Here is a 15,241-nt window from a genome sequence, read left to right as displayed (position 1 = left end):
ATTCTGGTTCACAGTCTCTCTCTAAATCTTGCTCCCTCTCCCAATCTTGCTCTCTTTAGCTCTAAAAATCTCGCTCTCTTTATCTGTAAAAATCTTGCTCTCTTTATCTCTAAAAATCTTGCTCCCTCCCTTGGCAAATCTTTCTCCCTCCCTCGGCAAATCTTGCTCCCTCTCTCGCTAAATCTTGCTCCCTCTCTCTCTCGCTAAATCTTGCTCCCTCTCTCTCTCTCTAAATCTTGCTCCCTCTCTCTCTCTAAATCTTGCTCCCTCTCTCTCTCTAAATCTTGCTCCCTCTCTCTCTCTAAATCTTGCTCCCTCTCTCTCTAAATCTTGCTCCCTCTCTCTCTCTCTAAATCTTGCTCCCTCTCTCTCTCTAAATCTTGCTCCCTCTCTCTCTCTCTAAATCTTGCTCCCTCTCGCTCTCACCTACAGAACATGAATCTGACAAGGTTATAGGTCACCAGGTGAAACTAACCCCTCGTTAATATCAGTATGTAACTTGCTTACAGCGTATCAGAGTGTGGTCCATCACCTACAGGCTTGCTGTAGCTTGCCCTATACATGGCTCCCTGTAATGTAGGAGACAGTACAGTAATCACTGTTATCAGCCAGGACACAGCTCTCAGAGGCTCCCTGTACTGTAGGAGACACTTATCAGCCAAGACACAGCTCTCAGAGGCTCCCTGTACTGTAGGAGACACTTATCAGCCAGGACACAGCTCTCATAGAGGCTCCCTGTACTGTAGGAGATAGCAGTAATCACTGCTATCAGCCAGAAAAGAGGCAGGTCGTTAGAAGAAATGACCGCTCAGTGTGTGCTGTGGTTGATGTCCCAGTCCTGCTGTGTATCTGCGGCGGCAGGGTAGCCTAGTGGTTAGAGCATTGGACTAGTAACCGAAAGGTTGCAAGTTCAAACCCCCTAGCTGACAAGTCGTTCTGCCCCTGAACAGGCAGTTAACCCACTGTTCCTAGGCCGTCATTGAAAATAAGAATTTGTTCTTAACTGACTTGCCTAGTTAAATAAAGGTAAAATAAAAAAATACTGTGTGTACACTCCCCTACGTATTACATTTAGGCAGAAGCTTAGTATCTGGTCCCATATATACACCAGAAGTGAATTTGTCCAAATACTTATGACCCCTTCAAGTACATACCTAGCATACCAAATACATACTTAGCATGTACCCGAGTTAAATGCAAGGAGACATTTTACAGTCACAAACACTTATGCAACAAGCAAAGACCTGAACTTAAAAACCAGTTTTCTAAGTTCTTTAAAGAATGTCCTACTAGCTTGTCCCTGAGAGTGATGTGTTTGGCCTTGATCTAATTACTGTGTGACTGATTGGGGACAGGTGGCCTTGAGCTGCCCATGACGTCAGAGCTCTGCTGCACCTGTGTAGATACGGGGCTGGGAAGTGTCTCTGGTCTGCTAACTTTATGACCGTATTTCAATTGTCATAAGCATCTTATCTGTCCTCGTATGCTGTCCATTTTTAGCCTACAAAACGTGAAATAACTGTCTCCTTTGAACTTTAACTCCAGATATGGAATGTGTGAGTAGGGAAGAGGACCAAGCTTTCGTAGAACTATCAACACAGAACCGGGATCTTTTATTTCAGCTCTTGTGACCAACACTTTACATTTATATTTGTTTTCAGTACACATGGTCAGTCACCGGCTTCATTAGGAAATGTGTTGATGTTGGACCCACAATAACAATCCGGACATACCCCCAACCAAAAACCCTGGATGAACGGAGATTTCCGTACAATGTAGAGAGCCCGTACTGCTGCATTCAATGTCAGCAGAACGGATCCCGATGACTCTGTGGGGGCGCAGCGCGGTTAGCAGGTACGAGCTCTGCAAATCCATTAGGGATGCAAAAACACAACACAGCCTCAAACTTGAATTGATGTTCCACAACTCAGACTCACAACGCATGTGGCAAGGACCACAGACTATCACAGACTACAAAAGGCAAATCCATCTGTGTGATGCCCACCGAAGCTCCCAGCTGAGTTTAACACATTCTGTTCTTGCTTTGAGGGAGACAATAGCGAGACAATCCGGGAATACTCTCGCTCCTCCAGACAACCAGGAAGTCTCTCGCTCCTCCAGACAACCAGGAAGTCTCTCGCTGCTCCAGACAACCAGGAAGTCTCTCGCTGCTCCAGACAACCAGGAAGTCTCTCGCTCCTCCAGACAACCAGGAAGTCTCTCGCTGCTCCAGACAACCAGGAAGTCTCTCGCTGCTCCAGACAACCAGGAAGTCTCAGACAACCAGGAAGTCTCTCGCTCCTCCAGACAACCAGGAAGTCTCTCGCTGCTCCAGACAACAACCAGGAAGTCTCTCGCTCCTCCAGACAGACCAGGAAGTCTCTCGCTGCTCCAGACAACCAGGAAGTCTCTCGCTCTCAGACAACCAGGAAGTCTCTCGCTGCTCCAGACAACCAGGAAGTCTCTCGCTGACTCCAGACAACCAGGAAGTCTCTCGCTGCTCCAGACAACCAGGAAGTCTCTCGACAACCAGGAAGTCTCTTGCTCCAGACAACCAGGAAGTCTCTCGCTGCTCCAGACAACCAGGAAGTCTCTCGCTCCTCCAGACAACCAGGTGCTTTCACTCTCTGAGGCTGATGTGAGGAAAACTCAAAAAGAGTGAATACTGCCCGTCTTCAGAGTGTGAGCTGACCAGCTAGTCTTCACTGACATCTTCAACCCGCCCCTGTCCCAGGCTGTAGTCCCCACCTGCTTTAAGGAGACCACCATCGTCCCAGTGCCCAAGGAAAATAAAGTGGCATGCCCAAATGTCTATCGCCCCGTCGCGCTCACCTCAGTCCTCATGAAGTGCCCGGAGAGGCTGGTCATGGCCCACATCAAGGCCAGCATGTCAGGCCCACTGGACCCACTTACATCTGGAAAGAGGAACACCTATGTGAGAATGCTGTTCATTGACTACAGTTCAGCATTCAACACTACTGTTCCCTCCAAGTTTGTTACCAAACTCAGAGCCCTGGGTTAGGACACCAAGCTCTGCAACTGGATTCTGGATTTCCTGACGGGCAGACCACAGGCTGTGAGGATTGGCAACAATACCTTCTCCACACTGACTCAACACAGGGCCCCCAGGGGTGTGTCCTCAGTCCTCTGCTGTACTTCCTGTTCATCCACGACTGTGTAGCTTTGCACCACACCAACTCCATCATCTAGTCTCCATGACGACACCACGGTTGTAGGCCTGATAACCTACCAAGAACAACGAATCAGCCTATAGGGAGGTGGTAAGCAGAGGAGGGAACATGCCCCGATCCACATCAGTGGGACTGTGGTAGAGAGAGTCACAAGTTTTAAGTTCCTCGGCATCCACACCACAGAGTACTTACCATGGACAAACAACACCACCACTCTTGTCAAAAGGGCACAACAGTGTCTCTACTTCCTAAGGCAGCTGAAGAAATTCGGCATGCTAACTAACCCGGGTCCTCTCCAAATATAACCACTGCACCATCGAGAGCATCACGGCCAAGTATGGGAATTGCTCCGTCCACGACTGCAAGGCCCTCCAGGCCGTGCTCCCACCCATCCAGGACATCTACTCTAATTAAGGTGCCACCAACCTCCTGTGATATACATTCATTCTACACACATCACAACTGCTGCTACCTGACTGTTACTACACTGCTCGGTTTATACACTGCCCCTCCCATCCCCCCTTCTCCAATACACCTGGAAATATAGATCTACAAATTGTGCCTTCCTTTATTATACTTAATAAGCAACAAAAAATATATATATTCTACTGAGACATTTATTTTCAAATTCTTATTTTATATTATTTCTTATTGTTGTTGCATTGTTCCAGAAGGAACCTACAAGTAAGCATTTCATTGGACGATGCATATACGTGTTATGCGTGGTATACGACTAATAAAAAACTTGAAACTTGACAGTGGACCAATTTAGCCAAACGACTATCTATTTCTCAATTGAAACCGCCTCACAACATGACCTATTAACTCATCTAACTGTAGTCACTCACAACGTGACCTATTAACTCATCTAACTGTAGTCACTCACAACGTGACCTATTAACTCATCTAACTGTAGTCACTCACAACATGACCTATTAACTCATCTAACTGTAGTAACTCACAACATGACCTATTAACTCATCTAACTGTAGTCACTCACAACATGACCTATTAACTCATCTAACTGTAGTCACTCACAACATGACCTATTAACTCATCTAACTGTAGTAACTCACAACATGACCTATTAACTCATCTAACTGTAGTCACTCACAACATTACCTATTAACTCATCTAACTGTAGTAACTCACAACATGACCTATTAACTCATCTAACTGTAGTAACTCACAACGTGACCTATTAACTCATCTAACTGTAGTCACTCACAACATGACCTATTAACTCATCTAACTGTAGTAACTCACAACGTGACCTATTAACTCATCTAACTGTAGTCACTCACAACATGACCTATTAACTCATCTAACTGTAGTAACTCACAACATGACCTATTAACTCATCTAACTGTAGTAACTCACAACATGACCTATTAACTCATCTAACTGTAGTAACTCACAACGTGACCTATTAACTCATCTAACTGTAGTAACTCACAACATTACCTATTAACTCATCTAACTGTAGTAACTCACAACATGACCTATTAACTCATCTAACTGTAGTAACTCACAACATTACCTATTAACTCATCTAACTGTAGTAACTCACAACGTGACCTATTAACTCATCTAACTGTAGTAACTCACAACATTACCTATTAACTCATCTAACTGTAGTAACTCACAACATTACCTATTAACTCATCTAACTGTAGTCACTCACAACATGACCTATTAACTCATCTAACTGTAGTCACTCACAACATGACCTATTAACTCATCTAACTGTAGTAACTCACAACATTACCTATTAACTCATCTAACTGTAGTCACTCACAACATGACCTATTAACTCATCTAACTGTAGTCACTCACAACATGACCTATTAACTCATCTAACTGTAGTCACTCACAACATGACCTATTAACTCATCTAACTGTAGTAACTCACAACATTACCTATCGACTCATCTAACTGTAGTAACTTTGGGAAGATGAATCACTCTTTGAATATATTTCTAACCTGACGGGTGATATTTACACCTCTGACGGGCGATCGTCACACGCCTGACGGGCGATCGTCACACGCCTGACGGGCGATCGTCACACGCCTGACGGGCGATCGTCACATGCCTGACGGGCGATCGTCACACACCTGACGGGCGATCGTTACAAGTGATGGGTGATCATTAGACTGTTCTGAGAGGTTAGAGACATCGAATCAGAGCCTCTCTCTCCCCCTCTCTTTCTCCCCCCCTCTCTCGCTCTCTCCCCCAGAACCCCCTCTCCTCCACCCCACCCTCTCTCTTCTCCCCCTCTCCTCCACCCTCTCTCTCCCCCCTCTCCTCCACCCCACCCTCTCTCTTCCCCCCCCTCTCCCACCCCCCTCCTCACCCTCCACCCCCTCCTCTCCTCCTCCCCCCCTCCTCTTCTCCCCCTCTCTCACTCTCATATTGATAATTCTGTCCAAACCCTGAGAGCTTTAGCCACTTCATATTTCTGTGAAAAGGCCTTTGACATTAATGTTCTGGGATCAGCTAAGACACCTCAGGAACAACACTACTTCCCTAAGGATTACGTGTTGAAAAACACACACTCATAATTCCATACACACTCACTCACGCACCAGAGGCGGCTGGTGGGAGGTGGTTTAGGAGGATGGGCTCATTGTAATGGCTGGAATGGAATTAGTGCAACGGAGTCAAACATGTGGTTTCTATGTGTTTGATGTGTTTGATACCATTCCATTTATTCCATTCCAGCCTTTACAATGATCCCATCCTCCTAAAGTACCTCCCACCAGCTTCCTCTGACTCGCACAACCCTCTCTCTCACACACACACACACACACACTAGGGAATAGGGTGCTGTTTTGGGACACAACTATAGAATGTCTTACCGTCAAAGAACTGCTGCAATGCTTCATTCTCTCCCAGAACATCAACGGGCACTGGGAGTCCTCCGGGGGCTCCATGGTGATCAGCTGCCTGAGATACACAACTCTTATTGGGGTGAAACAGTAGGCAAGGCCTAGGCTTGAGCACTGTGTAGGCCCAAGCATGTTCATGAGGAGGTAAACACACAGACTGTACAAAATGGAAGAAACCCCTTCACCAATGCCAACCTATTCTTTTTCAGGCTTGCATGGTAGGCTTTGAATGTAACTCCAGACTCTTAGAAAATTGGAGGCTCTGCTATCTGTCAGGAAAACATACTGGCCGAGCTAAAACTATTTCTGTCAGGTAAACATACTGCCCTAGGTCAAACTATTTCTGTCAGGTAAACATACTGGCCGAGCTAAAACTATTTCTGTCAGGTAAACATACTGCCCTAGGTCAAACTATTTCTGTCAGGTAAAACATACTGCCCTAGGTCAAACATTTCTGTCAGGAAAACATACTGCCCTAGGTCAAACTATTTCTGTCAGGTAAACATACTGCCCTAGGTCAAACTATTTCTGTCAGGAAAACATACTGCCCTAGGTCAAAATATTTCTGTCAGGAAAACATACTGGCCTAGGTCAAAATATTTCTGTCAGGTAAACATACTGCCCTAGGTCAAACTATTTCTGTCAGGAAAACATACTGGCCTAGGTAAAACTATTTCTGTCAGGAAAACATACTGCCCTAGGTCAAACTATTTCTGTCAGGAAAACATAGTGGCCAAACTGAAGGTCAACCTGCCATGGAGTAAACTAACTGTCTGTATCCCCTGGTAACAGTTTCATAAAGCTGTTCTTCACCTGACATGGAGTAAACTAACTGTCCGTATCCCCTGGTAACAGTTTCATAAAGCTGCTCTTCACCTGACATGGAGTAAACTAACTGTCTGTATCCCAGTTTCTAAAGCTGTTCTTCACCTGACATGGAGTAAACTAACTGTCTGTATCCCCTGGTAACAGTTTCATAAAGCTGCTCTTCACCTGACATGGAGTAAACTAACTGTCCGTATCCCCTGGTAACAGTTTCATAAAGCTGTTCTTCACCTGACATGGAGTAAACTAACTGTCCGTATCCCCTGGTAACAGTTTCATAAAGCTGTTCTTCACCTGACATGGAGTAAACTAACTGTCCGTATCCCCTGGTAACAGTTTCATAAAGCTGCTCTGACATGGAGTAAACTAACTGTCCGTATCCCCTGGTAACAGTTTCATAAAGCTGCTCTTCACCTGACATGGAGTAAACTAACTGTCCGTATCCCCTGGTAACAGTTTCATAAAGCTGTTCTTCACCTGACATGGAGTAAACTAACTGTCTGTATCCCCTGGTAACAGTTTCATAAAGCTGTTCTTCACCTGACATGGAGTAAACTAACTGTCCGTATCCCCTGGTAACAGTTTCATAAAGCTGTTCTTCACCTGACATGGAGTAAACTAACTGTCTGTATCCCCTGGTAACAGTTTCATAAAGCTGTTCTTCACCTGACATGGAGTAAACTAACTGTCCGTATCCCCTGGTAACAGTTTCATAAAGCTGCTCTTCACCTGACATGGACTAAATGATGTGTAAACTGGGAAGACGACTTCTGTATTTGGACTCCAGGTGTTCAGGAGTAAGACACGTTTCGACAGGTCTGACTGGTTTGTGCTTCATAACAAGACCCAGTCTTCCTGCTCTTCACCTTGTGTTGCTCTTCCAGGAAGGACTTTCTCTATTGAGCAAACGGTCCATCCGTCTTCCGTTGGCCTCAGTGTTTTTCACTGGGAATCAGTTCAACTGTAGTAGTCTCTCTCTCTCTCTCTCTCTCTCTCTCTGCAATCAGCCGACGCACTCAAGCTTTATTAAAGAAAACCACTGACTCTTCACGCTTCATAACGTTCCTGACTGCTGTTATGTCATTATATATGGAGTGTAATAATAATTCATAATAATTATTGCCTGCTTGCTGACAGGGGTTGTGTGTGTGTGTGTAATATACTGTACATTATAGCTAATCCATGATTAATCATCATCATTACTATTGTCTCTAGTCTCTCTCAGCTCATTTAGGGAATGTGTAATGGCTTTGGCTGGTCTGTTACCAGGGGATATGGACAGTTAGTCTCTCTCAGCTCAGCTCATTTAGGGAAATGTGTAATGGCTTTGGCTGGTCTGTTACCAGGGGATATGGACAGTTAGTCTCTCTCAGCTCAGCTCATTTAGGAAATGTGTAATGGCTTTGGCTGGTCTGTTACCAGGGGATATGGACAGTTAGTCTCTCTCAGCTCAGCTCATTTAGGGAAATGTGTAATGGCTTTGGCTGGTCTGTTACCAGGGGATATGGACAGTTAGTCTCTCTCAGCTCAGCTCATTTAGGGAAATGTGTAATGGCTTTGGCTGGTCTGTTACCAGGGGATATGGACAGTTAGTCTCTCTCAGCTCAGCTCATTTAGGGAAATGTGTAATGGCTTTGGCTGGTCTGTTACCAGGGGATATGGACAGTTAGTCTCTCTCAGCTCAGCTCATTTAGGGAAATGTGTAATGGCTTTGGCTGGTCTGTTACCAGGGGATATGGACAGTTAGTCTCTCTCAGCTCAGCTCATTTAGGGAAATGTGTAATGGCTTTGGCTGGTCTGTTACCAGGGGATATGGACAGTTAGTCTCTCTCAGCTCAGCTCATTTAGGGAAATGTGTAATGGCTTTGGCTGGTCTGTTACCAGGGGATATGGACAGTTAGTCTCTCTCAGCTCAGCTCATTTAGGGAAATGTGTAATGGCTTTGGCTGGTCTGTTACCAGGGGATATGGACAGTTAGTCTCTCTCAGCTCAGCTCATTTAGGGAAATGTGTAATGGCTTTGGCTGGTCTGTTACCAGGGGATATGGACAGTTAGTCTCTCTCAGCTCAGCTCATTTAGGGAAATGTGTAATGGCTTTGGCTGGTCTGTTACCAGGGGATATGGACAGTTAGTCTCTCTCAGCTCAGCTCATTTAGGGAATGTGTAATGGCTTTGGCTGGTCTGTTACCAGGGGATATGGACAGTTAGTCTCTCTCAGCTCATTTAGGGAAATGTGTAATGGCTTTGGCTTTACACAAGAGGCTTTCTGTAATAATATACACGATGCTTCCCAAATGACACCCTGTTCCCTTTGTAGTACACAGCTTTAGACCAGGGCCCATAGGGACTATTTTGGGGAATAGTCTGTCATTTGGGACAAAGATACAGTGACTAAACTGCTGTGAATAACGAGGCTATTTTCTCCTAGATATTGGCTTAATAACATTGTCAGTTTTGTTCTATGAATTTATGACACACTAAAGTCAGCCAATACGTTATGAGAAACGGTCAGCCTTGTGATAATGAAGAAGGATGTTCAAAATGATTTGGTAAAAAACCATCTCAGTCAGTCCCAGATAAAGATCTGGATGTTTATGTACCACTAACAATTCAAGTGGCTTTTAAAAAGACAAAAAAAAAACGGAAATATAAATCTTAAAGATTTACAAACACAGAGCTTTGACTAAAACATCCGGAACAAAGCTGAGAGACAGTAATCAAATGGGAGTGTTGTAAATACTAAAAACCATTAGCTTCCTTCTAACAGTCAGTAGAGAAGAGAAACCATTAGCTTCCTTCTAACAGTCTGTAGAGACGGAAAACCATTAGCTTCCTTCTAACAGTCAGTAGAGAAGAGAAACCATTAGCTTCCTTCTAACAGTCAGTAGAGAAGAGAAACCATTAGCTTCCTTCTAACAGTCAGTAGAGAAGAGAAACCATTAGCTTCCTTCTAACAGTCAGTAGAGAAGAGAAACCATTAGCTTCCTTCTAACAGTCAGTAGAGAAGAGAAACCATTAGCTTCTAACAGTCAGTAGAGAAGAGAAACCATTAGCTTCTAACAGTCAGTAGAGACGGACAACCATTAGCTTCCTTCTAACTGTCAGTAGAGAAGAGAAACCATTAGCTTCTAACAGTCAGTAGAGACGGAAAACCATTAGCTTCCTTCTAACTGTCAGTAGAGAAGAGAAACCATTAGCTTCCTGGTTGTCCATCTCTACTGACTGTTAGAAGGAAGCTAATGGTTTTCCGTCTCTACTGACTGTTAGAAGGAAGCTAATGGTTGTCCGTCTCTACTGACTGTTAGAAGGAAGCTAATGGTTTTCCGTCTCTACTGACTGTTAGAAGGAAGCTAATGGTTTTCCGTCTCTACAGACTGTTAGAAGGAAGCTAATGGTTTTCCGTCTCTACAGACTGTTAGAAGGAAGCTAATGGTTTTCCGTCTCTACAGACTGTTAGAAGGAAGCTAATGGTTTTCCGTCTCTACTGACGGTTAGGAGGAAGCTAATGGACGGTTAGGAGGAAGCTAATGGTTTTCCGTCTCTACAGACTGTTAGAAGGAAGCTAATGGTTTTCCGTCTCTACTGACTGTTAGAAGGAAGCTAATGGTTTTCCGTCTCTACTGACTGTTAGAAGGAAGCTAATGGTTTTCCGTCTCTACAGACTGTTAGAAGGAAGCTAATGGTTGTCCGTCTCTACTGACTGTTAGAAGGAAGCTAATGGTTTTCCGTCTCTACTGACGGTTAGAAGGAAGCTAATGGTTTTCCGTCTCTACTGACTGTTAGAAGGAAGCTAATGGTTTTCCGTCTCTACTGACGGTTAGGAGGAAGCTAATGGTTTTCCGTCTCTACTGACGGTTAGGAGGAAGCTAATGGTTTTCCGTCTCTACTGACTGTTAGAAGGAAGCTAATGGTTTCTCTTCTCTACTGACTGTTAGAAGGGAAAGGCTGAATGTGAACCTTACCGTTTCTCCAAAATGGAGTCCTGGCTGGTAGTTCCGTTGACAACCTTTTCTCCTAAATGGAGTCCTGGCTGGTAGTTCCGTTGACAACCTTTTCTCCAAAATGGAGTCCTGGCTGGTAGTTCCGTTGACAACCTTCTCTCCTAAATGGAGTCCTGGCTGGTAGTTCCGTTGACAACCTTTTCTCCAAAATGGAGTCCTGGCTGGTAGTTCCGTTGACAACCTTTTCTCCAAAATGGAGTCCTGGCTGGTAGTTCCGTTGACAACCTTTTCTCCAAAATGGAGTCCTGGCTGGTAGTTCCGTTGACAACCTTCTCTCCGACTTCAGGTACAATCCATTTGGCAAACAGTATCCATTAAATCCTCAGAGCCCAGTTCCTCCACGTTTGTTCACCCACCCAGGTAGTTGTTTCGCTAGATTTAGGCCCTTTGGTGTTGACAATAATATTCACAGAATTGTGTATCCAAAATAATGTATGTCACAGGTGTCTCTCCTGTGTACTTTGTTCTCTAGTCTGAAAGGTAAAAACCATTGACATACCCCGCGCAGGCGTTCTGCCTGTGTGTGCCAGGTGTCCTTGCCCTGGACCATAAAGCAGGTATTCATTACAGGGTGACACAGAGGGGTAGTACACTAAAAAGCAGTCTTATCTCTGGCTTAGACACTCTGCAAATAGAACACTGTCCTTACAGATATACAGTACAGTACACACAGATATACAGTACAGTACAGTCCACACAGATATACAGTACAGTACAGTCCACACAGATATACAGTACAGTACAGTCCACACAGATATACAGTACAGTACTGTCCACACAGATATACAGTACAGTACAGTCCACACAGATATACAGTACAGTACAGTCCACACAGATATACAGTACAGTACAGTCCACACAGATATACAGTACAGTCCACACAGATATACAGTACAGTACTGTCCACACAGATATACAGTACAGTACAGTCCACACAGATATACAGTACAGTCCACACAAATATACATTACAGTCCACACAGATACACAGTACATTAACACAGATATACAGTACTGTCCACACAGATATACAGTACTGTACTGTCCACACAGATATACAGTACAGTACTGTCCACACAGATACACAGTACAGTCCACACAGATATACAGTACAGTCCACACAGATACACAGTACAGTCCACACAGATACACAGTACAGTACACAGATATACAGTACAGTACTGTCCACACAGATATACAGTACAGTACTGTCCACACAGATATACAGTACAGTACTGTCCTTTCAGATAAATCAAATCCAATTTTATTTGTCACATTCACATGGTTAGCAGATGTTAATGCGAGTGTAGCGAAATGCTTGTGCTTCTAGTTCCGACAATGCAGTAATAACCAACGAGTAATCTAACTAACAATTCCAAAACTACTACCTTATAGACACAAGTGTAAAGGGATAAAGAATATGTACATAAAGATATATGAATGAGTGATGGTACAGAGCAGCATAGGCAAGATGCAGTAGATGGTATCGAGTACAGTATATACATATGAGATGAGTATGTAAACAAAGTGGCATAGTTAAAGTGGCTAGTGATACATGTATTACATAAAGATGCAGTAAATGATATAGAGTACAGTATATACGTATGAGATGAATAATGTAGGGTATGTAAACATTATATTAGGTAGCATTGTTTAAAGTGGCTAGTGATATATTTTACATCAATTCCCATCAATTCCCCTTATTAAAGTGGCTGGAGTTGAGTCAGTGTGATCGGCAGCAGCCACTCAATGTTAGTGGTGGCTGTTTAACAGTCTGATGGCCTTGAGATAGAGACTGAAAAACAGCTTCTCGGTCCCAGCTTTGATGCACCTGTACTGACCTCGCCTTCTGGATGATAGCGGGGTGAACAGGCAGTGGCTCGAGTCGTTGTTGTCCTTGATGATCTTTATGGCCTTCCTGTGACATCGGGTGGTGTAGGTGTCCTGGAGGGCAGGTAGTTTGCCCCCGGTGATGCGTTGTGCAGACCTCACTACCCTCTGGAGAGCCTTACGGTTGTGGGCCTAGCAGTTTCCGTACCAGGCGGTGATACAGCCCGACAGGATGCTCTCGATTGTGCATCTGTAGAAGTTTGTGAGTGCTTTTGGTGACAAGCCGAATTTCTTCAGCATCCTGAGGTTGAAGAGGCGCTGCTGCGCCTTCTTCACGATGCTGTCTGTGTGAGTGGACCAATTCAGTTTGTCTGTGATGTGTACGCCGAGGAACTTAAAACTTACTACCCTCTCCACTACTGTTCCATCGATGTGGATAGGGGGGTGTTCCCTCTGCTGTTTCCTGAAGTCCACAATCATCTCCTTAGTTTTGTTGACGTTGAGTGTGAGGTTATTTTCCTGACACCACACTCCGAGGGCCCTCACCTCCTCCCTGTAGGCCGTCTCGTCGTTGTTGGTAATCAAGCCTACCACTGTTGTGTCGTCCGATGATTGAGTTGGAGGCGTGTGTGGCCACGCAGTCGAGTACAGGAGGGCTCAGAACGCACCCTTGTGAGTACTGTCCACACAGATATACAGTAAAGTGTCATTACAGATATACAGTACAGTGTCATTACAGATATACAGTACAGTGTCATACAGATATACAGTACTGTCCATACAGATATACAGTACAGTGTCATTACAGATATACAGTACTGTCCATACAGATATACAGTACAGTGTCATTACAGATATACAGTAAAGTGTCATTACAGATATACAGTAAAGTGTCATTACAGATATACAGTACAGTGTCATTACAGATATACAGTACTGTCCACACAGATATACAGTACTGTCCACACAGATATACAGTACTGTCCACACAGATGTCAGTCCATACAGATATACAGTAGTGTCATTACAGATATACAGTACACTGTCTATCCATGACCCAGAATGCATTAAAGGTCCTCTCTACCTGGAAAGGTGTGCCATTTGATGCGTTTCTTCTGATATCAGGTGTTTTGATATTCCAAAATGGCAGATGTGCTATTTTGTGTATCTATAAGGATTCTCTTTATCTTTCTACATGAGTAGATAAGAGTTTATAATTGTTAGTTGAGACAACATAAATCTTGCCATTACTTTGATGTTGCAATATACTACAAATGTAGGATCTTAATTTTGATCAATTTTTTTGTTCCTGAGAATTTTCTTGCAAAGCAAACTTGTAGTGTATTTTCATTTGAAAAAGGCTTCTAAAGGTGTGTAATTTACATGTTGAAATGTCAAGATTTTTGCCCTAACTGAGACTGTATCAACCCCTACAAAAATGTCCATTAAATATAATCCATTATAATAATTCACTTTTCCTGATGCTGCAGGATACTTTTCCAGCTGTAACAAACTGGCTCAAATTAAGATCCTACATCTGTACAGCAAGTGTTCCACAGGAGAAGTAGGAGCTCCAGCTGATCTGCCAAATCAAAGTGTATTTGTCACGTGCTCCGAATACAACGTAGACCTTACAGTGAAATGCTTTCTTACAAGCCCTTAACCAACTGTGCATGTTTTATTAGGTGAGAAATAGATAAGTAAAAAATAAAAATAACAGTAAAAAGACAGTGAAAAATAACAGTAGAGAGGCTCTGTACGGTCGCGAGGCTCTGTACGGTCGCGAGGCTCTGTACGGTCGCGAGGCTCTGTACGGTCGCGAGGCTACGTACGGTCTCTGTACGGTCGCGAGGCTCGTACGGTCGCGAGGCTCTGTACGGTCGCGAGGCTCGTACGGTCGCGAGGCTACGTACGGTCGCGAGGCTCGTACGGTCGCGAGGCTACGTACGGTCGCGAGGCTCGGTCGCGAGGCTACGTACGGTCGCGGGCTCGCGGTCGCGAGGCTCGCTACGGTCGCGGGCTCGTACGGTCGCGAGGCTCGTGCGGTCGCGAGGCTCTGTACGGTCGCGAGGCTCTGTACGGTCGCGAGGCTACGTACGGTCGCGAGGCTACGTACGGTCGCGAGGCTACGCACGGTCGCGAGGCTACGTCCCGGTCGCGAGGCTTTGTAAAAATCGGCTACGGGTCGCGAGGCTACGTACGGTCGCGAGGCTACGTGACTTGGTCGCGAGGCTACGTTACGGTCGCGAGGCTACGTACGGTCGCGAGGCTACGTACGGTCGCGAGGCTACGTACGGTCGCGAGGCTACGTACGGTCGCGAGGCTACGTACGGTCGCGAGGCTACGTACGGTCGCGAGGCTACGTACAGGCACCAGTTAGTCGGGCTTATTGAGGTAATAAGTACATGAATGTATAGTTAAAGTGACTATGCATATAAACTCAGCAAAAAAAGAAACATCCCTTTTTCAGGACTGTCTTTGTAAAAATCCAAATAACTTCACAGA

At 44.7% G+C, this 15,241-nt stretch overlaps 1 long non-coding RNA gene across 1 annotated transcript; it reads right to left on the bottom strand.

Annotated features, from left to right (window-relative positions):
- Window positions 1-2,786: 2,786 nt before the first annotated feature.
- Window positions 2,787-11,443, bottom strand: LOC121844413. Its single transcript, XR_006081978.1, has 3 exons — window positions 10,869-11,443; window positions 6,052-6,139; window positions 2,787-2,915 (listed from the first exon to the last, which is right to left on the bottom strand). It is a non-coding gene; the product is annotated as an uncharacterized LOC121844413 (long non-coding RNA).
- Between the last annotated feature and the right edge of the window lie 3,798 nt (window positions 11,444-15,241).

The sequence above is a fragment of the Oncorhynchus tshawytscha genome, unplaced genomic scaffold (assembly GCF_018296145.1).
Source record: "Oncorhynchus tshawytscha isolate Ot180627B unplaced genomic scaffold, Otsh_v2.0 Un_contig_6045_pilon_pilon, whole genome shotgun sequence".
NCBI lineage: Eukaryota > Metazoa > Chordata > Actinopteri > Salmoniformes > Salmonidae > Oncorhynchus > Oncorhynchus tshawytscha.
The sequence above is the reverse complement of the archived record's forward strand: the minus strand, read 5'-3'. Positions and strand labels throughout refer to the sequence as shown.